General features: G+C 38.8%; 1 protein-coding gene across 2 annotated transcripts in view; it reads right to left on the bottom strand.

Annotated features, from left to right (window-relative positions):
• The window catches only part of FRS2 (fibroblast growth factor receptor substrate 2), a 110,369-nt gene extending 94,742 nt beyond the window's left edge, over nucleotides 1-15,627 (bottom strand). For both annotated transcript variants that reach the window (XM_036110386.2, XM_078076273.1), the window contains exon 1: nucleotides 15,452-15,627. The gene's annotated coding sequence lies outside the window, so the exon portion shown is untranslated. The remainder of the gene's footprint in view (nucleotides 1-15,451) is intronic.
• Between the last annotated feature and the right edge of the window lie 8,320 nt (nucleotides 15,628-23,947).

Genomic DNA, 23,947 nt, shown 5'->3' with positions numbered 1-23,947 from the left:
TGTTCAAGAGTGTCTGAGATACTTGATACACTCAATTAAAGAGTACTGCTTAAAAAAAAAAGTACTGCTAATCGTAATATTAATTATAATCAAATCAAAGTCAGGGATTAACAACTACACAAATGAATATTTAAATTCATATCAGTGGTTCCAATCCTGAGTCAAGGACCACCTAACATAAAACTGAGAGTTCCTTAAGCTATTTTCAAGATTTAAAAATAGCCTAATAGTCTCATATACTATCTGAAATACAGCTTCCTATGCTAACTAAAACAATTAAATTTCTTTTTGGAGGGCTGGAATTAAAACTCAATGTGGTAACACCAATTATCTCATAGTGATCAGAAGCCCTGGTTGTAGTGATAAAAATAGAAAACCCAATGAATTATTGTGTAATACATGTATTTTATTTTGTGGCAAACTTTTTTGGATTCTAACATCTGGAAATTAATGGACATAGAGTATTTTAGGTTTTTCTTTTTTTTCTTTTTTTTTTTTTTTTTACTGTTCTAAAAAAGCAAAATGCAAACTAAAAATACATACCAGACTCTAAAAAGTGACAAAACATTTATCGGGAAAAGGTTTATGTGTTCTGGGTGAGCACAGAAAGACACCTATGAATTATAAGAAAATATCCTTTTCTTTAAATCCTAATGGCTCAACTGATGCTTCAGGAAATAACAAGTAATGACATGGATAAAGATGACTGGTCTGATCCCAAACTATGAAGGAAATTTAATAGGAGGAAAAGCAAAGTTTATGTCTGTGTTCTCCACTCCATTTTTCCCCTTTAAGTTTTTTATTTCACAATTTCCTCAGCAGTTACAACACTGCAAGATTTTAGCCATACTTCTCACATATACACAACCAATATAAAATAAAACAAATGATTATAAGCCTAATTTTCACCTGGGTATGCGCTCTCATTTATTTTTACAGAGTTAGTACAAAACAAATACTAAAGTGCAAAATAAAACTAGGACCCGCGATGTGGAGTAACTACAAAAACACTATCCCCAAGCATGACCTGAAGACCACTCAAGTGTACTCACTGAACTGGCTAAATCAGATGACCTGAAAGGCACTGGGCACCTGCACAGCAGGTATGAGGACGTGCTATGTTTGAACCTATACATGGGTCAGGTACAAATCCTGGACTCTATCACTTATTATCTGTCTGACCTCGGGAATGTTACTCAACTCTCTGAGGCCTCAGCTTTCTCATCTATAAAATGGAAGTAAGGGGCACCTGGGTGGCGCAGTTGGTTAAGCGTCTGCCTTCGGCTCAGGTCATGATCCCAGGGTCCTGGGATCGAGCCCCGCGTCAGGCTCCCTGCTCGGCGGGAAGCCTGCTTCTCCCTCTGCCTCTGCCCCTCCGCTCATGTTCTCTCTACCCCTCCCAAAATAACTAAATAAACAAAATATTTTTTAAAAAAATAAAATAAAATAAAATGGAAGTAAGAATAATAATTCACTAGAAACTCTTTTAACAGGCCTCTATTTCATCGTAACTTACAGAAATAAAGCTCTCCAATCCCTCCATAAATCACTCCCTGATGCCCACCACAGGCTGACCACTTGCACCTGTAGAATCTTCTAAGTAGACCACTTTCTTAGTATGTCCCCACCCTTCCACTCTCACCCAATGAGCTGGACACTTAACAAGAGCCAGCTGTTTCTGACAGGTTATTGGTGTGAAAGGGGTTGTTTTCTCTGAAAATTATGTTGAGAAGCTCAAAAAGATTCAAAGGCTAATTATTTTTTAAAAAGTTATTATGGAATTAGGTGTATGTAAAACAGCTTTAGAAGAATAAGGAAAAAGGCATAAAACCATAGAAAGATTTTATAGAACACACTGAAAAATACCTTAAATTCTCTCTTCTGTAGGAAAGGAATACTGTTAGGATATCCAATAGATAATGCCTCCTGGGTGCAGATTATGCTAAAAAGACAATCCAGATATTTTTTTAAAGATTTATTTATGTATTTTAGAGAAAGAGAGAGAGCAAGTGGGGGTAAGGGGGTAAGGGGGAGAGGGAGAGAGGGAAACTTAAGCAGACTCCACACTGAGTGCAGAGCACAACATGGGGCTTGATCTCAGGACCCCGAGATCATGACCTGAGTCAAATCCAACAGTCAGACGCTCAACCAACTACGCCACCCAGGTACTCCTAGACAATCCAGATTTCTAATCAAAGGATGCATCCACAAAGAAAAACACTGACGCTGTAGAGGAAAAAAAAAAAAAACGGTGAAGGAATGTAGTGTATATTCAAGGTAATACTACAAATAATGTATCATTTTTTTATGATTCCCTGCTAACCAATTTTCTCAATTATCTACTCCACATCACATATGAGATCTTCATATCTAGCTACCCCCAAAAAAATTTATGGGAAAATTGTGAAGACTAAATAAAGTACTTGCACAGTGCATGGCACTTAGTAACATTCAACTAAAAACTTCTGCTTTACTTTAAGGGTTTTGTTATTACCCTGATGATCTACTGCTCTAAGAATATAATATTGCTGTCTTCTAAAACATCCAGAAAAGTAAAAGGTGTACAACTTCCTTGTATCATGATTTTTTTATGTTCATGCACATTATATATACCCCATACATTATTAGTCATATTAACTTCTGTGGTGGCCATCAAAAAAGTGAAGACATTTAATACTAATGAATGCCCCAGGAGACTGTACAGAGTCCCCAGGATTATACTTAACCACAAGGATAACATCACAATAATGCATTAACATGTCTGCATGACCGTGCACTTAAAGCTGACAAGAACATAGGAAAAATGATTGAGGTGCCAGTGTGGTACCATTGGAGGGGGCAGCCATTCTCTGATGAGGGAACAGATGGGGGAAAGGTCAAGGATCCAGACCAAGGACAGTAACTAAGAGATAATGGCAGAGACCAAAGAGAAGCATGCAGAAACTGGCAATCATTTGGCAGGTAACAAACCTGCCAACTAAGGAGGCTACAGTTAAGGTAAAGAGAAAGATCTGGTGATTCAACCTCTTGCTCAGAACTGTTGAACACTAACAGAGAGATATTAAAATGCTTTTCTAAATTACTTAAAAGCAAAATCACATTTTTAAAAGTTCATGTCATTCTGACATTACAATCAATTTTCCTCTTCAAGGAAAAAAAATGTTACATAAAGAACAGCACTCTAAAATTAGAACAATGAAGTACCTTTTTTACCTTATTCAGTTGGGGGGGAGGGTCAGGGAAGTAACACTAATATTCAATCTAAGAAGGATACAGTGAAACAGTACTAGTAATACTATCCTCTTGAGAAGTAATTTGACCAAATGTTTCAAGACTAATAAACCTTCATATCCTTTGGCCCAATATCACACATCCGGGAATCTGCCCTAAGGAAATAACTAAAAATATGAAGAAATCTATACGCTCAAAGGTGTTTTCTGCAACATTTCTTATAATAGTGAAAATTAAGTATGATGATAACAGAAAATATTTAATATAACATTGTTAAAAATTAAAATTGAGCATATACTAAAAATATGACATAGAACATCATATGAAAAAGGCTGAAAAAAACTCCAAACTGATGACTATTAGAATGGTGGTTTCAAAATATGTCTTCTTCCACTGTCTAACATTCCTGAAATGTTATTTTACTTTTAGAATTAAAACAAATTATATTTTTAAAATATGTACCTCAAAAGATTACATACTGTATTATTTCATTCACACATGATTCTCATAATGGCAAAACTAGTGTTGGGTAGGGTTGTGAACACATAGAGGTAGCACTAGGGAATTCTGTGGTAATGGAACAGTTCTGAATCTTGATTATGGTAGTTACACAAAACTATACATGGGCTAAAACTGTACAGAACTATACACATACACAGAAATGCAGATTTTTAAAAAAATGGTGAGATCTGTATATGGTCTGTAGTCTAGTCTGTAGTCTAGTTAACAGTAATGTACCAATTTCAACTTCTGGTTTTCATACTGTATGACAGCTACATAAGATGTCACCATTGGGGAAACTGAGTGAGGAATATATAGGACACTACTATTTTTGCAACTTCCTATGAGTCTCTACCTCAAAATAAAAGTTTTTTTAAAAAAATACATATGCTTGCAAATATATTATGCTTTTTTTGAGGGGGTGGGAGATGGAGGAATGTAAAATGAGCCATGAGATATAGAACTTCCAAGACACGACTACATATTAACTATGCACAAAACCACATATGAGGCAAATAGCAGTCTTTAGATTGAACCATAACTTACTTAGGTCAGGCTTTAATAAAAGGCTTCAATTTAAATGGAAGTATCAGTCAATTTTCAGAATATGCTTAACTGAATAGCTCTGAATCTCAAACTTTATACTTACATATTCCATTAAGCAAGAGCCCTCAGAATCCTCTCTCTTGCCAGAAAAGTCTGAACAGATATAAATATGATTTTCTTACATATATTCAATTTAAATATATAAATGACTAATACAGACAAAGGATATAATAGTTCATGACCTCTAGTTTGTGCTACATGACAGCAACCACATCCATCTTAATCCTCCATTTTAACCTCAATGCCTAGCATGGTTCTTGATACCTACTGGGTTCCCAAGAACTATTTACTGACTCAGTCAGTCAGTGAATGAATTCATGTTCTAGCCAAGATTCAGTGCGCAAGTCCCTCCAGCTTTAACCAAGAACGGGAGATAAAAATTAAGAGGAAAGGGGCGCCTGGGTGGCTCAGTCGTTAAGCATCTGCCTTCGGCTCAGGTCATGATCCCAGGGTCCTGGGATCGAGCCCCGCATCGGGCTCCCTGCTCGGCGGGAAGCCTGCTTCTCCCTCTCCCACTCCCCCTGCTTGTGTTCCCTCTCTAGCTGTGTCTCTCTCTGTCAAATAAATAAATAAAATCTTAAAAAAAAAAAAAAAAGTAAGAGGAAAATAGGCATGAATTTGGCTAGGGCCCAGCTTCTACCCATTCACCAGGTCAAAAGATTACATTAACCAACACTTCATCCTACTTTTATCAATACAAAAAGTGACCTTAGGAAAACCTTGAATCATTTCCTCTGTTCACCTAAGTCTTAAAAGAATTGTTTAATAATTAGAAAAAGAATTGAACTAATATCAGAAAATCCACCTCACTAATCTTTATCACCTAATGTTTTCAAGGAAACCAAATTTTCTTTGCTATAGGCAAATACATCAATTTTTTATCTGAAAAATCTTAGCTAGAGTTATGCAAAGCATCAAAAACCCCTTCCACACAAGCTCTAAGCTCTCCATGATTATATGTACATAATTATACATTATATATATATACCTATATGTATATATAAACATAAAATACATAAATAACACAATTACAATAGAACTACTACCTTATAAAACACCTGTCAGACAGCAACTCATGTCTATGTTGTTGGGTTTTTTTAAAGATTTTATTTATTTATTTGACAGAGAGAGAGAGAGCACAAGCAGGGGGGAGTGGCAGACAGAGGCAGAGGGAGAAGCAGGCTCCCCACTGAGCAGGGAGCCTGACATGGGGCTTGATCCCAGGACCCTGGAGTCATGACCTGAGCCTAAGGCAGATGCTTAACCGACTGAGCCACCCGGGCACCCCTATGTTACATTTATTCATTCAAAAGTCCAAGGTACTGACAGTGTACAGACCATGCCCTTAGATTACAGTCTATCTAGTAACCTAAAAGGCAAGCACAGCTAGTAAAAAGAATCATAAGAAAACCAGGGTTTGAATTCCAATGCCACCTCTTATTAGCTATGTCTCTTGAGTCTTTATTTCCAGAACTTTAAAATAAAATCATAAAATATAAAAATGCTTGGCAAACTAGAAGGCCCCATACAAATGTAAGGTATAGTACTGTACTTAGTTTTTCATCAAGAAAAAATAAAACACTAGGATACCTCCCTACAGGTTATTTATTAGTTGTAAGGGGAAAAAAAGTAACTATACAGTAAATAAACCAGATTAACACCTTGAGCAAAGTTTAAGAAAACAGGATACTAACCTCCAGGGGTTTATTTATAAGCTCTAACCTATACAATTTTAAAGTACTATTAAAAATCACTCTGCAAAATTAATACAGCAAAACAAACAGCAGAATCATATCTGCAAAGACTTCAGATATTGGAATTATCAGAGACAAAGTATAAAATAAGTACATTTAATAGGTTTTTAAGAAATAAAAGATAGCTTGAGAAGACGACCAAGAAAAAAGTGTAAGACTACCAAAAAATAATAAGAATAAAGCAGTCTTAAAAAGGAACTAAATGAAACTTCTAAAAATGAAAATAGTAAATAAAATTTTTAAAAACTCAATGAACATGCTACAACATGGATGAACCCTGAAGACATTATGCTAAGTGAAATAAGCCAGACACAGAAGGACAAATAGTATATAATCCACTTACATGAGGTACCTAGAACAGTCAAATTCATAGAAAAAGAACGTAAAACATAGTTCTTGCCAGGGGCTGGGTGGAGGGGACAATGGGAAATTATTGTTTAATGGGCACAGATTTCAGTTCGTGATGATAAAAAAAAGTTGTGGGGATGGAGAGCGGTGATAGTAAATGTACTTAACGTCACTGAACTGAACACTTTCAAGTGGTTTAAAGTGGTAAATTCTACTTATGTATATTTTACTATAAAAATGAATATAATAGTTACAACAAAGTGGAAAAATTTTTTTAAATTCAATAAACTAATTGAACACAGCTCAAGCAAGAATTAGTTAACCGATGGGCGCCTGGGTGGCTCAGTTGGTTGAGCGGCTGCCTTCGGCTCAGGTCATCATCCTGGAGTCCCGGGATCGAGTCCCGCATCGGGCTCCCTGCTCAGCGGGGAGCCTGCTTCTCCCTCTGACCCTCCTCCCTCTCATGCTCTCTGTCCTCATTCTCTCTCAAATAAATAAATAAATAAATCTTTAAAAAAAAAGAATTAGTTAACCGAGGGGCACCTGGGTGGCTCAGTCGGTTAAGTGTCTGCCTTTAGCTCAGGTCATGATCCCGGGGTCCTGGAATGGAGCCCCGCGTCAGGCTCCCTGCTCAGCGGGAAGCGTGCTTCTCCCTCTCCCACTCCCCCTGCTTGTGTTCCCTCTCTAGCTGTGTCTCTCTCTGTCAAATAAATAAATAAAACCTTAAAAAAAAAAGAGAGAATTAGCTAACTGGAGGAAAGGATCTAATTATCCAGAACACAACACAGAAAGATAAAAAAAATGGAAAATATGAAGACAGGTTAAGAGGCATGGAGGGTAGAGTAAGAAGACCTACTTCAAATACAAGTTCAGATAAAAAATACAGAAGGTAAAATTTGAGGAGAAAATGGCCAAAAGTTCTCCAAAACTGCTGAAAGACACCAATCGTCAGATTCCATGGCCTACTGAATTCCAAGCATGATAAAAAGAAATCAACTTCTAGGGGCACCTGGGTGGCTCAGTCGTTGGGCGTCTGCCTTCGGCTCAGGTCATGATCCCAGGGTCCTGGGATGGACAGGTCATGATCCCAGGGTCCTGGGATGGAGTCCCACATCGGGCTCCCTGCTCAGCGGGAGGCCTGCTTCTCCCTCTCCCACTCCCCCCCCGCTTGTGTTCCCTCTCTCGCTGTGTTTCTGTCAAATAAATAAATAAAATCTTTAAAAAAAATAAAAAATAAAATAAAAAGAAATCAACTTCTAGACATATCAAAATGAAAGTGTGGAAAACAGATTCTAAATATTCTAAATATTTATATAATAAAAGAATGACAATTAGATGGATCACAGAGTTTTCAACAGCAATAGAAGCCAGAAGAGAATGGAATAAGATCTATAAGGAACAAAGGACAAAAATAACTGCTAACATAGAATGCATACTCAGAAAAACCTATCTTAAGGAATGAGACTTAGATATTTTCAAACAAATGAAAAGTTTTCCAACAAAAGACCCTCACTAAAGAAAATTCTAAAGGATATATTTCAGGCAGAGAGAAAATGATCTTAGATCCCAAACAAGAGGTCTGAGATGCAAATGAAAATGATGAGCAAAGACACTTGTAAATGCAGAGGCAAATTAAAGCAGCAGTGTTTAAAACGGTAATAATATCTAATTTGTTGGGATTGAGGGAAAACAAAAATAAAGGAAAACTACATAAAGTTTAACTTCCAAACTGGAAGAGAGAAGGAAATGAAATTTTCTTTAATTCGTGAAAATTAAAAGGAAAAGGGAATGATTAACAACAAAATTTAGATGGTGGTTTCTTAGAAGGAAGCGTGTCAGAGAACGAACACAAGTGGTAAGGAGCATAAACTGACTTCAAAAATACTGGCAATGTTCTAGATTTCAAGCTAGTTGGTGGTAATTCATTTTACAATTGTTTAAATTGTACATTCAGTATACTGTATGCTTTTGTAATAAAAGTAAAATTTTAAAATCAACACAAGAAAAAAATCAAATAGTGATCACTCTCTAAAAATCTAGAATACTTCACAAACTTTGGTCTTAAAAATTGAAACAACAGGGGCGCCTAGGTGGAGTGGTCGGTTAAACCTCTGACTCTTGGTTTTGGCTCAGGGTGGTGAGATCAAGCCTCGCGTGGGGCTGCACAAGCATGGAGTCTGTTTAGAGTTTCTCTCTCCCTCTCCCTTTGCCCCCCTCCCCCCAACATGTGTACACCAGCGCGCACGTGCTCTCTCTCTCAAATAAGTAAATATTTTTAAAAAATTGAAACAATAAAAATATTATTTCATTTAAGAAATACTTACCGAGGGCCTAATTTTGCCTATAACTGAGCTGGGGGTGGCATGAAGATTTCTAATCTCCCTTCTCCGCGTCTTCCTAACCCTTGAGAGCAGCACCGTCTAGTACAGTACAGTACTCACCGGCCATAAGTGGGACTATTCATATTTAAATTAACTAAAACCAAGTAAAATTTCAAATTTAGTTCCTCTGTAACACCAGACACATTTTAAGTGCTCAGTAGCCATATGAGGGCCACTAGATTGAATAGCACAAATATAGAACATTTCCATTATTACAGAAAGTTCAATTAGACACTGCTGCTGTATTTTTTATAACACTAGAAATATATTGATAATTGAATAATCTTAAATACAAAAGAATACCTTAAAATTGATTAAATCTCCTTTTAAAGGCATTTTATTTCTATGAAACTGCAGCTCCTTGGTGGTATTCAAAACAGTTTGCTGTTTGTTAAAAACATATAAAAGTGTCAATAATTGTCCACCATCCTGTGTCCCACCAAAAACCATCAGAACACAGCATTTTTTTTAAATGAGCCAAAATTAAACAGTTAAGCACAGTGCCACTGAACTGTAATACAAGCCATGTCATAGAGATATGAAAATCCACAGGATGAACGTATTGCCCCTTCTTGGGGGCACCAATTTTAGTTGACTTTAAAACACTGTTTTACCTCTACACAAAATAGCAAAACATGAAATTCATGTGATTTTTAAAAATAAAACCCTATAGTAATCATAAAATTTTCTACTTATAGCAGGACACTTTGGGCTACCTCTCCAGACTTACGAGCATACCATTCATTTCTGCCAACAGGAGTATTTTGGAGGAAAAATGTAAGCATTGTTAAAATAAATGAATTCTATATGATTCTTTTATTTACCAGAAACAATGATATACAACAAAACTCTGTAAAACAATAACATCCTTAATATCTAAAGCAGCAAACCTCCAGTCGCCTTTAAAATTAAAAGACAGAGGGCCTAAACTACTTCAGCCTAATCTGAAATTTTGCTTTAGGCATTCTAACACATATTCAGTATTTCTATAGCACTCCCAATTTTTAAAATTACCTAACCAAAAACACTAAAAGGAAACAAATGTTAAGCCTTACTTTAACAGTCATTTAGGCTAGGTCTGCACCTTAAATTTTCTGCACCACCCCCCCAACGCTGCTAAGTGAACGAGGGAGTCAAAATGCTTCTCATCTAGACAACTGAATGCAATTTCAATAGCGCTTATGCTAATAATTGGTTTATGTCCCCAGGAGGACTTCTGTGGCTCCACTTACATAACCCATTATGCAAAGTGCTGAACTATTCTTTCTCTAGAAAGCATTTTGAATACTGATATTTGTACAAGGTTTACTTGCTTTATTAAATAAAAAAGCTTTTCTTGCTCTAGCTTCAAAGATCTTCCCTGCAGAAAAGGTGAAAAGGAAAGCCAATTTCTACTACTTCACTATGTCAAAGGCCAGTTATTTATCTTGTTGGCTAATCAACAGAGTAATGACTTACAGCAGCACCCCCAGGCAGTCTCCCCCCCCCCCCAGTTCACCAGTTTCCTCTTGGGACTCTGGTTGAGAAATACAGCCTTAAATAATTTGAAGCAACTTGTTTGTACTGAAAATAATCTGAACTGCTCCTTGAAAGTCTTAATGTAAAACATGACAACATTAAATTAATTCAGTGGTGGTGAGAATCAAAATACAGTTCCTATAGGGTAACAGAACGGTAGAATGTACCCTCAAACCTAACTTGACTATGTATAACATATTAGATGAGTAATCTCCCCCAATTCCCTGGTTCTGTTTAAGCCAAGATTTTCAGATTTCACAGAACCATAATCTTAAAAACAAAACTGGGGGACCAGCATAGAGTTGCCAACTTTTATTTTGCCAAGAACATTTAAAAAGAAAACAACTACCAATTACCACCACCATTATTTCATAAAATAACTAATATGCTTACATCAAAAATGGTAAAAGACAATTTTAGAAAAAAATATTATCTTTTAAATTCAACAGAGTTAGTTAGCCTTATGAAAAGCTAACTCATTCTCATTTCAGACAAGTGAAAACTCTGTCATGGACTGACACCTCTCCATAGTCCAGCATTGGGGAACCACAGGTCTAAGCAGCTAACTCCCACTTGGAAAAAGAAAACAACAGTAGGACATGCCCAAACCAAATATTAACCTATTCAATAATGAGGAAGTAGAGGCTTGAAGAGGTTTAGGGACTCTCCCAACATCGCGGACAAAGAATTTTGACACAGGTCTGTCTAATGCCAGAGTCAGAATTACTAACCATTATGCTAAGTTTCCTCTAATATTCTTTCAGTGGTATAAAGATCCATCCTAATCCAGTCACCTTTGTGACCAATGACAACTGAGGAATTTCCAAGACAGCTGGCTAGAGGTGTACTTCCCTGGCCATCACTCAGACCGAAGCTAAATGGAACTCCTGACCTTTGCCTCATTAATACCAGGCTCACTGCAACTAAGCCAACCAGCCCAGACAAAGCACACACAAAACCCCCTGCCTCCAACAAGACTGACGCAGGACTCTCAGGACATTCCCAAGAGCCTGTGATATAGTAAAAAACATATTTCTCAGAAACAAAAGGAATGTATTAATTCTCAAGAAGGAAATAAACACTTCCCTGGTAACTCAGTCTAAAAATAATAAACCTGCCCTCAAAAAGTTACAACTCTAAGCCTCATTCTGCAAACTATTACACGTTAATACACAGGTTCCCCATATTTGAATATCAAACAGAAAACTACATGAAATTCCATAAGTCTATAGTCCTTAGTTTCCAAATAAAAATACGTAGTTTTTATATATGTATCATTACATGATGGAAAAAAGTAGCTTATCATTCCATCCCTCTAGGATAATCAGAACATTAAAGACAAAACTACCTGTGTTAAACAAAAGTACTTATAAAAGAGAGTTGGAAGAAAAGTATGTAATTAAATACCATTTTCCATGAAAGGCACTATAAGCAGCCAGTAGGAATAGGAGACAAAAATTATATTTGAATATTCAAAGGCTTTTGATATTAAAACCAAAATTGAAAGTCATAAATATGAATAAATAGAATACCTATCAGAGATCTGCTTCCAAATCCTCACATATCACTTGCCAACAAATGCCCAAAAGAAACGACTAAACAGCTCTTAAGTAACTAAAGCCTAACACTCTGGAACCAGTGAGTCTGAAATAGTTCATCCTCCATGAAATGGGGTAATGATAGCATAATATCCTTGCTTGCAAAGGCAAGAAAATTTTATTTCCCAACTGGATTTTCAATGATCAGATTCTTTGTACTCCATCTGAATCTGCGATGGGAGGGAGCAGAATACAGTACACACTATCTCTTCCTTCTGTTTTAAACAGATGCCATCTAAAATAAAGGTTCATTTTTCTCTTTTCTTGTAAACTCCTTCTCAGCTCTTTCATCTCTTTATACAGATTCAACCAGTACATCCATTTGTATCACTCTCTACACCCATGTTTAATATATGCCTAGTACTGACCTCTCTCGTGGACTACAAACCCATATTTCCAAAAGCCTCTGGGCAATTCCAGTGTTTTGCAAGTATATAAAAAACTCAACATATTCAAAACTGATATTATGCACCTCCTTGCCTATATTTCTAGTAATAGTACTACCATCACCATCACCTACACTTAAAATGAATGTAATTTTCAACTTCCAGTTTCTCCAAACCTTTCCCAACAATCCCTCCTCCACCCACTCTATCTCAATGCCACTGCCCTTGCCCTGTGTGGATACTATACTGAAAGCTGGCTTTCTACAACAAATCATTTCACATACTACACTATTAGACCTAGTAGTTTCTCAATACCTCCTAAATGTTGAACTTCTAAATACAGCATTTAAACATGCTCCTCAATCCAGACCCACTTAAAATTTCAAACCTCATCTCTTATTTCCAAAAATGAACCCTATATTCTAAGAAACCTGTCCACTAACTTTTCTGTGTATACAGTGAACTTTCCCACCTCCACCCTTGTGCTCACATCACTCCCTTTACTTGAAAAGCCTTCATCCACCTACTCCCGACCCCTAAATTCTTGTTTTAGAAAAGTCTTACCCTCTGCAATGTGAAACTCAGGCTACCAGTTTATTGAGAGGTAGCATGATATCGTGGAAATGCACAGGCTTTGGCACCAGGTGGACCTGGATTCAGACTGAGGCTCAGCTACTTAATATACTTGAGCATTGCCCTCCTTATTTATTAAGAAAGATGCTTATATGTTGTTGTGAAGCTTAGAAAATGTATGGAAAGCAACTAGCACACAGCGTGATGCTAAGTGCTCAATAGCTTCAGAGTATTTTTTACCTCCACCACCTTCCACTTTTTAGCTGATTACTCCAGTTAAAAATGAACCCATTTTCCTTTCACATAACTCCAAACTTTAGGTCAAACCACTCACACAGTAAGTATTTACATATTTTTATGTAAATATCTTACATCCCCTTCTAGATTTCAAATTCCTAAAGACCAAATACTTAATCTTTGTACCGTATACTGCCTAACAGTGCTTTTCATGAAACACACAACGCCCACCTACAATGAAAAAACTTTGTAATATGCCTAAGCAATACAATTTACCTCTTCATGATTTCTGATACACCTTAGAAAATTATTGCCAAAACATGAACTTTAACGTTATGGCTGTATATTTGTTCCTACACGGTTGCCCAACATAGCTTGATGCCTAACACAGCAAAAATTCAGTACCCATTGACTTGAATAATACAATAAAATTTACAATGCAAATATTCAGTATCTATTGAATGGACTTGAACATAATAAAATTTACAGTGCCTAAGGGTACCTGAAATTCCCCGATTACCTTTTTCTGCTCTTAAAATTCTTGAAATATTTCCCTTCAAAACACATTAGCTATCATACTCTCACTATGTATGGATCCATAATCATATCTAACTGGACTCCTTTTGCAGATTGTCTCGATTCAAAATTCCAATCATAAGCTCTAAACAATTAAGTACTTCAAACAGCTAACAATCTACAGTTTCCATCTAAATCTAAAAGTTGGGCAACTAATCTTCCCTCCACAATTTTTTCCAGAGACTTTAAAAATCAACCACCCTTTGACCACAGTCAGTAAAGGAATAAAAGAAACAGAATTTTTAAGAAGTCATCCACCCTTTGCCTGCTGAAAATCAACAACACTGAAATAAATTTTCTTTTGCATAGGAGAGTTCACTTACCACTGAACTTACCACTTCAGTCTATTTTCCCTAATGCATGACATTACCTCCCCTTCCAGTAGTGGGAGGAGATAGAATGAGGTAAGTACCCAAAAAACTACAGTATAAGTCCTAATATAAGCACAAGATGAGAAATGCAGTTACGTGCCACTGGTTTCACAAAGGTGGTTTGTATATACGACAGTCACAACCTGCAGTAACCGCATTCTCTTGTGATCATAATTTAAAAATCACTATTAAATGTGGAAAACCCTTATCGCCTACAAACCTTCCAGCAGTGTACTACCTGAAATCCGTTCACTAAAAAAAACTACCTACATCACTTTCTCCTCTAGGAAATTCTCAATTTATCCGAGGTAAACACTTCAAAATATAGGTTCACACACACACACACACACACACACACACACACACACACACCACCTCTGTCCACCTGTGTGAACCTCTGCATTGCAGCGCAACTCTAACAGTATAGGGAACCTCTAAGGAGTTACTGTGAAAAATTTTTCTTTAAAAGTTAAGGAAAATGACAGGTCCAAATATGAAGGTATACAAACTTCGGAGAAGAGGGGGTACAAATAATTCTCCAACCCTCTGTAATCAATTCGTGCAATAACCGCAGAATGAACTCGCCATTCAACTGTGACTTCAGATGGCCACCAGAATTAGGAGTGCATATTACAGAATGGCATCCTTTTTTTAGGTCTGCAAGAAAATAAGGGAACTTAACTACTGATTTTCCTCAAGCAAGCTGTTTTTCTAAATGACTTCAGCAACAGCTTGAGCAAGCTTTCCAGTGAGTAAAGATCATGGGAGGCACGCCGGTGCCACACTGATCTACGTATCCAGAACCGGTCCTGAGCGCAGTCCAAATCGATCCCCGGGCAACCCCTAGGCGGGTCTGGATGAAAAGCTTTGCAAAAGATCCCCGGCATCTACACATGCATCGCCCAGCCCTGGGACTGAGAAGACGACACCCCTGGGACCCGGGCTAATTACTGACCCGAGGACAGACCCGGAGGACGCGAAAGTCGGGAACTGGAGCCCAAGATTGAGTCTGGTGTCCAGGTTCCCAACCCCAGGTCGACAGAGAAAACCAAATCCGGGAGGCAACGCGAAGATTTGGGGGAGCAGAAATGAGGAGGTCGGACGGACCGAGGCCCAGCCCATCCCCACTCTCAAGTCCCAACGGCTACAACAGCTCCAGGAACCCCCTCCCCGGCTCCGCCCCGCCCACCCCAAGGCCCCGCCGCCCGCTCCTTCCCGCCCGGCGGACTCGGCGAGGACGTCGGCGGTGGACAAGCCCCTTCCCCGCACCCCGACAGCCGAGCCCGCAGCGTAGAGCGGGCAGCGGGGGCCCGAGAGCACAAGCCCTGACGCGGCCCGCGGCCGTCCGGGTGTGCTCCTCCGGCCACTCACCGTCGGCCTGGGCGCTGGGAGGAGGCAGGCGCGGGTCGGCGGCCGCGGACCCCCGGGCTCCAACCCGGGCAGTAGCCCCTACTCGGAGCCGATCGAGGCTCAGCAGCTGTGCCTACAAGGCCTCTCTCCGGCCCGAACCTTGGAAAAGCACTTCCGGGGAAGCGGGGGAGGGAAGCGTTTTGGCACCGGAACTGCTCGCGGGCTGGAGCTGCCAGGGCCTCCCAGGCGGGGCGGGGCGGGGCGGGGCGGGGCCTCTCCCGCTGAGCGCCGTAAAGCCGCCCCCAGACTCGTCACTAACCCTTTCTGCCCCGAGGCCTCTCGGATCTCCAGGCAACGGCTGCGTCCCTTACTGCTCTTCCAGTTAGTCCACTCCAGCCACCTAATTTTACGGAGCAGGAAACCGAGGATCGGAGAATTTGGGTGCAAGGGTCCGGCGTATACAGCCGGCCTCCCGATTCTCCAGTATGCTCTCCACTCCAGACCACCTCCTTTAAAAATAGAGACAGTTGACATTTACTGAACGCTTACTGCGCGACAGGCACTGTATTACGCGCTTCGGATGCTTAACTCGGTCAATCATCCCCATACCCCTTGAGGTTGTTATTCTTATCTGTATCTTGCAGAGAAGGAAGCCGGTCAAAGATACCAAACCCAATACCACAAACAGTGGCTCTCGATTTTAACTTGTGTGTATAAATCTCATCTACCCCTAACAAGATTTTTAAGCTCTTTAAGGGCAGGAGGCAAATTATATTCCTATACTTGGAATTTGAACAGAAGCCAAGAGGCAGGAGATTCTGGAATCCTATTGCCTGCATCCTGTTATGTACTTTTACTTTTTCACCTTGAGCAAGTTGCTTGACTTCTTTAAGCCTCGGTTTCCTCATTTGCGTGTGTGCGTATACATATACGGATAATCATCTCTGGATTGTGTAGGAATTCAAAATGAACATGCATGATAAACCCCTTCAGTGTACTTAGTACCAAGTAGGACTGGATAAAAGTCAACAATTCTCCTCCATCACCATCAATAGGAACAATTTCTCCTCCTGTGGATCACTCTAGTAGGGGGCAGTTTGGAAAACTGTGGGTTAGCAATAGGCGATAGAAAAGGTTAAGGAAATAAAGAGTAGAGGGTTTTGCAATAGGAAAAATGAAGGTAGGTAAGCCAAAGAATGTCCTGGGGCCAGCCTGGATACTTGTGATACTGGGAGTTAGGACAGTCTGAGGACCCACAGGGTCATATGCCAAGCAGGAAAAGAAGGCGGGGGGGGGGATGAGGAAGGAATTCCTCAGCCACAAAATCAGGAAAGCACCGAACATCTGAGGCAGATTCTGTATCTGAGGCCAGATATGGGAGGGAGGATGGGGGGGGATCCTCTTAACATGCATACTGTCTGCAAAACAAATTTACAAGCAGCTCTTAAAACTGTGGGGGAGGAAGGTTTTCAAAAATTTTCTAGCAAGAAAGGCAGGAAAATGGAAATGGTTCAAAACCCATTATTATGAATTTAAGATGTAAACAATGCCTTTGCCATTGGCTTTATTTACAGGGCTGTCTTGTTTATTTTATTTTTGTGTTTGCAGAAGTGTTTGTAAATACTTCCCTAATACCCAAATTTAAGCAGCCTTTCGTGCCTCACAGTGTGAAGAAGTGAAAAACAGCCTGGATTGGCAGGACTCACGAACTTCTCTTTCCACAGAGAAGCTTAGAAGGATAGTGAGAAGGAATCCTGACCTTGTCAGCCTCCCGGAGGACTCAAATATGCTAGAGGTCTATCACCGAACTAGTTATCTAACTAGTAAATGGCACAGTCAGGATTTGAACGTGTGTCTGTCTCCTCAGATGCTTTTCATCACTATGCCAGTGGTTTTCAAACTGGTAAGTGCATCAGAATTACCCAGAGGTCTTGTTAAAACACAGATTGCTGGGCCCCACCCCCCGAATTTCACTTAACCATGCTAGTGCTTCTCTGAGCTGTCCTCCCTGGACTAGCAACATCAACATCGTCTGTAAACTTGTTAAAAATGCAAATGATTAGGCCCCACTCCAGACCTCATGAATCAGAAACTCCAGGGTGGGGCCTAGCAATCTGTGTTTAAACAGGCCTTGCAGGTGACTCGGATAGATTCTCAAGTTTTAGAAACACTGCACTCTACTATCTTGTCTTCCACATAACTCTTTTTTCTAATTATCCCCAACAGGAATAACTCCACCGAAGCAAAAGTTCTCCCGTTGAATTAAATGATGTGTGGAAGCATTTCTATTCATGTTTTGCTCTCAGTGGGAGACGAGGCTAGGAAAAAAAAAAAAAAAAAGAGTATTCATGGAGGATTCTTTTTTGATTACTTTAAATCTGTACTGAAATTTAACCAGATAATACTGGGTTAGGGGTGGAACTAATCTTATTTGGGAACTGCTCTGTGGCAGGGCTTTACATGCATTTTCTAAATTAATCTTCACTACACTAGTATGAGGTTTATGGTCTTAATTTTACAGAAGAGAAAAAGTGAGACCTAGGTGAAATAATTGACTTAAGGCCACATTCTTATTGAAAGGGCAGAACTCTGGGTTGTTCAAACAAAGATTTCTCTAATTCCAAAACTCATGATCTCTCCACTTCGTGGCAGGAGCTTGGAGAACCAAATTCCAGTGTGGGCTCCACCACCCAAACTATGCAACATTGAGTAAGCGACTTAATCTCTATTTCAATTTCTCCATCTATAAATAATGTTATCATAAATCTTTCCCTCCCACACTGGAATGTTAGAACAAATGAGGAAATAAAAGTATAAGCACTTTGAGCTTTTTGAAGAAAAACAGTAAAAAGGCAAGTTATTACAGTATTGTATATTTAACCAAGTGTTGCTATGTGAGCCTGAGCATCAAATCTTTCCTGGTTATCTGCTGATTCATACATAAAAGGTTCAAAGGCTATACTTGAAGCCAAAGAAAAAGTTGTTTGACTTCATTTGTCAGTGTCTCCTAGAAGTTAAGGAAGATGACAGAGGATTTTATGCAACTCTTTTAAAAATTACAGGGACTCTCTCACCAGGTTCATAGGCTCCAGGTTGTTGCCAAATTGCTGGCCCACCCTCATCCTAGAGATCTTTCCTCCAAACCTTTTTCTTCTCCCCATTACAGGCACCCCTCCACCCTCCTGCCTCCACCCACTAGGCAAAGATTTAAAATTCCTCTTTATTATGTAGAAGGATTTAGCTCAATCCTCCTCTCAGGCCAGACTCCAGGCCTATCTTTGTTGACAGAATCGCCAGGTTGCACAAATCCAGGGGGTACCATTCATAAAGAATACAACCTGAATGGTGCTCAAGGGGGTGCCAATTGTACAAGCCACAATAGGGATGGTCCCCCTGGAACCGTGCAAGGTTTGGCCCTGTCCATGCATAGCTTCCACCCCAAAAATCCATTAAGGTGTTTTGTGAAACAAAAGAGCCATCTACTTGGGTGTCCACCGTTTGCCAAACTTTCAAATAATAGGCTTCTTTGTTTTTTGTCTGTTTTAACCTAGGCCAGATCAAATGCTTAACTCACCAGCTTTAAGTCCTGGGTTCCACACTCTGCTATAGCATTTTTCACTCTCTTCTGTGACATTATTGCCTATTTCCCCATTAGACTTGTGAGTTTTGTAAAGATTTTGTTATATTTTGTCTTCCCCACCTTTTATTCATGCCTTAGCACACGTGCTTGGAAAGCATTTGCTGATTTGACTAACAGCACAGCGTACTTGTATGTATGTGCTAGTGTAACTGGCCGATATTGGACATTAAATGGCCCTCAAATGTGGTGTTTGACCCACAGACTTTTGTACTAAGAAACAAATTGAGAGGTAAAAATTAAAAAAAGAGAAGAAATAAACAGAGTCAAAAATTTTTAAGTGAGAAATATCATGTAAAGTAAAAATCCCAATTTCTGGCATCTCTTGAAAACTGAGACACTCTGGCAGACTGGATGTGCATCCCCCACGGCGTCAGTGTCTTTAGCTCAGATGCAGCTCCTTATTCAGGTAGTGCAAGAAGTCAGCCTCACTCACATGTGCAATCTTCATGGTGGGCACTGAGTTTGGAGCCTCTGACTGGTGTGCGGGATCATATGGATGTTTTGAAGAAACAAGTATAGAAGAGTGTAGACTTCACAGGTGCTCATAACTGATTATTGCAATGTATTTTAGGGTAATTTTAAATTGTTTTTCCGGGGCAGACAATTGTGGGATACCATGTTGTACCATTTCTAAACAAGCCAGGCAAATGGAGACACCAAATGATAAATATTACCACCAACATTTTAAAGGCGTTGTAGCTAATGTTATTTGTCAACAGCCTTGAAAATCGAAAAGACAAATAATAGCAAATACTTGAATAAATGTCATGATAACTAATGTAATGGAGTATGAGCCTTTTCTCTGCCCGACCCCCTCACACCAGCTGGAGAGACACAAACACCACTAGTTCTAGTAAGTAATGGAGCCAGGACTGGAACCCAGGGATCTGTCTCCACAGACGTGATCTTAACTACGAAATTAATATTTATTGAGCCTTTCCCATGTGCTAGAGCCATGACTGCCTCTCAACTGAGACTACCAGATTTATGGAAGAGTGCATGCTATCTCTTCCAGGTTTTTAATAGGTGCTGTAATAAACCTACACAGAACCTTCTCATCTCTCTCTCTCCCTGCCACCCCAGGTCATGTTGATATGTTTATAATCTTCAGTTTTGAAGTGTGTAAATCTAAAACTGAGTGCCAGAAATCTATGACTTCCTTTAATTCCAATATAATTCTTGCACAAAGTTTGTTTTTTTTGCGAGTTATCATGAACAGCCCTATGCATGTGACAAACAAAAGATATCTTTTTAAAACAATGGAAGCAATTTGAAGCAATATAATATTGACACTGGAAACCAATATCCGTAGTTAAATTGTGCTTGTGTGGAGAAATGGGAGATAACAAGTTTGAATTCAAGCAAAAATGTCACATTGACATAAATGCAGTAAAAGTTCAAAAATGAAAAAAAAAAAGTTCAAAAATGGAGGATCTGGGATGCCTCGGTGGCTCAGTCAGATAAGCATCTGCCTTTGGCTCAGGTTCTGATCCCGGGGTCCTGGGATCAAGTCCCGCATCGGGCTCCTTGCTCAGCTGGGAGCCTGCTTCTCCCTTTGCCTGCCTTTCCCCCCTCCTCATGCCCTCCCTCTGACAAATAAATAAAAAATAAAATCTTCAAAAATGGAGGATGTAAAAGGGAATGGTCATCAATTTTTAGCATATCTTACATTTAATTTTTAAGTAAACATGAGAAAAAAAAATATTAGAACTGACACCTCCCTTTAAAAGGTTTCAAGAATTAAACTTCTGTTGTTGTCCAGATTGGGCTGTTCAGTGAGTCTCCAGACCTTAAGAGGTTGCATTCCACCCTCATTGTTTCTCATGCAACTGTGGCCCAGTTCACTCTGCCTCAATTTCTCTTTCTGCAAAATATGCGCAATAAGTGCATCTTGTACCACAGAGATGTTGTGAGACATAGCTAATAAATGATTATAAAGCATAGTTCTTTGAAGTATAAAGTACTGCATAATTACTAAATACTATAATAATCATCCTCATAATAATAGTAATTTTCAACCAACACATCAACCAGACCCAGATGCTTATTCACCTCCCATTTAGGCAACAGTGTATCTGCCACCTATGAAGTAAAGTAAAAATCTTAAACTACAGGCGAGCTCCACCTCTTCCTCTTCCCTATGCAGAATGTGAAGTCGGTCTGCCAGAGATCTATCTCAGTTGCCTCACCTGCTAGCTGTATGATCCAGCTTGCATGAGACAGTGAAACCTCTCCAGCCTCTACTCCTTCCACTGTCAAATGACAGTGATAGTAACGCCCACCTCACAGGATTGTTGTGAGAGGTCAACCAGTGAGTACATGCAGAGCTGTGCACAGTGCCTGGCAGACCGTAAGAGCTCACTGACTGCTAACGGCGCTAAGGACTAATGTTGAGTAGCCGTCTAACCATGGTACTGAATGAAAAAAAGAAAAATCAGTACATTCAGTTTGGAGGATGATCTGAGCTGCCCTCCAGATGATGTGAACATTTATCAAATATAAGCAGTTAATATTAAAATTTGATAGCAAAGTAAAGATTGAGAGGGATTCGTGGTGGAACAGATACATATATATTTATTTTTAAATAGTGGAATATTACACAGCTATAAAAAAGAATGAGATTGTGTCATTTATAACAACATGGATGGAACTAGAGGGTATTAAGCTAAGTGAGATAAGTCAGACTGAATAGCATTGTATGGTGACAGATGGGCGCTACATTTGTGGTGAGCATAGCATAATGTATAGACCTATCAAATCACTATGTTGTACGCCTGAAACTAATGTAACACTGTGTGTCAACTACACTCAAATTAAAAAAAAAAAGAAAGAAAGAAAAGGTGAGGCATTTTACTTACCCAATGTGTTTGTTTGTTTTAATAATTGTACATGAAATAAATGACTACATTTTGGGTATAGATGATGAGGGGAAAAAATAGAGTAAAATGGAAAAGTACAATGCTCCCCATTCCCCAGCCCACTCCTCTCTGCAGGTGGAACCACTGTTAATAATTTGGTGTTCTCATTCCAGACCTTTTCCTGTGCATTTACAGTCATGTAAACAAAACAGAATTACCCAATAAATAGGCAGATAAAGTATGTACTTAAGGCACCAACAAATCAAGACCCCAAAATTTTTTTTTTGTAAAGAACTTGACATTTTTATAAATGCATAGATCTTTAAAAATCAGAATTTGTTGGGACTTCCTTATGCTTATTGAATTTTAGCATTGTTTTAATCTTAAAGTAAATAACAGGGATATTATTTCATATGTACCATAAGCTCTTTAGTGCTTAGGACCTTTCTTAAGATCTTAATCCAAGCTTGCTTTATAAAGGATATAAACACCTATATTTTACAAAACATAAATATAATCATATTGTTTTGCAGCTTGCTTTATTTGTGTGAGTAATTTTAAACATTGTGCTATTTACTTACTGGCAACCCAAATAAGAAGGAATTTTCCCCATATCTGTCATTATACTCCACCAAGAACTATCCCTGTGTAAGGGCCTTATTAGGACAATTTGAGTTTCAAAAGCTTTCTTTCTTGGTAAAGCAAATTTCATTTTCCATCACATTTTCAAGCCAACGTAATACAATCCTTTTTTAATCTCCTCAGAGTGTATGATGGAGAGAAATCCTGCAGACCAGGAGCTTTCTAAATGGTGACTATGGAGAGACGCCAAGGAAATCAAATGGTGCCAAGTGCAAAATCCTCAAGTTGCTCTCTAAACTAACAGAAATTCGTTTAGAAGCTGGATTTTACTGAGGCAGGAAGCATTTCACCCACAAAGGTAGAGCACATGGGGAGACTGTATTTGGGACCGGGGAAGAAAGAAGAAAAGTAAAGCTACATTGTACTTCAGAAGACAGTAAGAAGAGAATACTCCCCGAAGAGAAGATTAATGACCTTTTGTGAAGGAAGAAAGAATGCTTAAGCAGTAGTTTATAACTACATGTATTTAAAATATTTCCCTTATAGTAAATTAACTGCTGAAATGTTATTATTCCTTCAATAAGCTCAACGTACTTAGAAGATACAAACATATATGTAAAGAGATAGATCAAATATATAGAGATATAGATCTATAGATCTAGATATACTTGAAATAACCCCGACTCAAAACTACTACAGATGTTTATTACACACATACTGTGAGTAAGACACAGGGGGTATGGGGACACTAAGAATTCTACTCACAAAATCTGCCCTCTAAGAATCAAAAGGCCAGTTGGAGAGAGAAGTTATGGACTCATAGAGGAGGAACCACAACAGTGCAAAACATGCTGTATGGTAAATGCTAAATGCATAATAGAACCTCTTATCTTTGGAGACCTCTTCCTTCATGCACAGTCTTAGGACCAAGTAAGAGGTGGGACTTAAGTAGTGTTTAAAGGATTTGTAGAAATTATAGGGAAATAAAAAGGATCCCAGCTTTCAAAAAGGCATAATAGTAGAAAAGCACAGAGCACATTCAGAAGACCTTGAGCAGATCCCTTTAACTGAAACAAAGAGTTTGGGTAAGCAGGTTGGGCCTGTAGTCTGAAGGGTGCTGACAACTAAATTAAGATATGTGGGCATTATCTTTTCAGGCAGTAAAAAATCAAAGCTGGTTTCCCTACTATGAAGCAACATAATTGATGTACACTTAAAAGAAAAAACAACAACTTTTTTATTTTTTAATGAGAGACATTTGCAAAACACAGAAAAGCCTAAGAAATAAAAGTCACCTGGAAAACCACCACCCAGAAATATGTTACACTTTTGATGGGATCACATATAGCATTTTTTTCTGGTCTTCTATTTGTGTGTGTACGTGTGCATGTTTATTTATAAATTGGGATTATTCTTTCTTAACATGATTTTGTGAGT

The sequence above is a fragment of the Halichoerus grypus genome, chromosome 6, assembly GCF_964656455.1.
Source record: "Halichoerus grypus chromosome 6, mHalGry1.hap1.1, whole genome shotgun sequence".
In the NCBI taxonomy this organism is placed as follows: domain Eukaryota; kingdom Metazoa; phylum Chordata; class Mammalia; order Carnivora; family Phocidae; genus Halichoerus; species Halichoerus grypus.
The sequence above is the reverse complement of the archived record's forward strand: the minus strand, read 5'-3'. Positions and strand labels throughout refer to the sequence as shown.